We start from the raw sequence: 646 nt of genomic DNA, 5'->3' as shown, positions 1-646 counted from the left end.
GGGTTAACTAGCTCATGCCATGTGGCATCTATTCTTGCCATAAGGGTCCCATGGAAAATATTAATCAAGTTTAGGGTGCAATCATGAGGAGAAGTTGGAAACCATTGATACAAAGTAACAGAGAGCAAAATGTTTTAAATGCTTTTGTCAAATTATGGATGCTATCATTCCGTCCCACAATAAAAAAACAAAACAGTTGAGTGCAATTTAGCTAATTCTGAATGGCACTATGTTATACAGAGCAGGCAATTACTTTTTTGGCCTAAGGAGTCCTATAGCCATCTCTATTTTATACAGCAGTATGTTTTTACCTTGATATGAATTAAGACAAGTATAGTATGGACAACAATTGACATTAAAAACTATCAAACCTACCAACCATTAATTGCTCACTTTGATGTAATATTAAATGTTTTCTAGATAACATTTATCACATTAAAAATTTGTCTAAAGCCAACTGAATTTGTAGTTATCATTAGTGTCCTCATCTAGGTCCTAACAGTAACTCTTTCCATCTAGCCCAAAGGGGCTTTGAATACAGGATATTTCTTGTAATTATATTTGCTACCTCCTATGTAAATCTACAAGAAATTTTCCATGAGCCATGTTGAAGGACCTGCAATCTATCATCCACCCCAAAATAAAA

Source organism: Penaeus monodon, chromosome 25 (genome assembly GCF_015228065.2).
Source record: "Penaeus monodon isolate SGIC_2016 chromosome 25, NSTDA_Pmon_1, whole genome shotgun sequence".
Lineage (NCBI taxonomy): Eukaryota > Metazoa > Arthropoda > Malacostraca > Decapoda > Penaeidae > Penaeus > Penaeus monodon.
The sequence above is the reverse complement of the archived record's forward strand: the minus strand, read 5'-3'. Positions refer to the sequence as shown.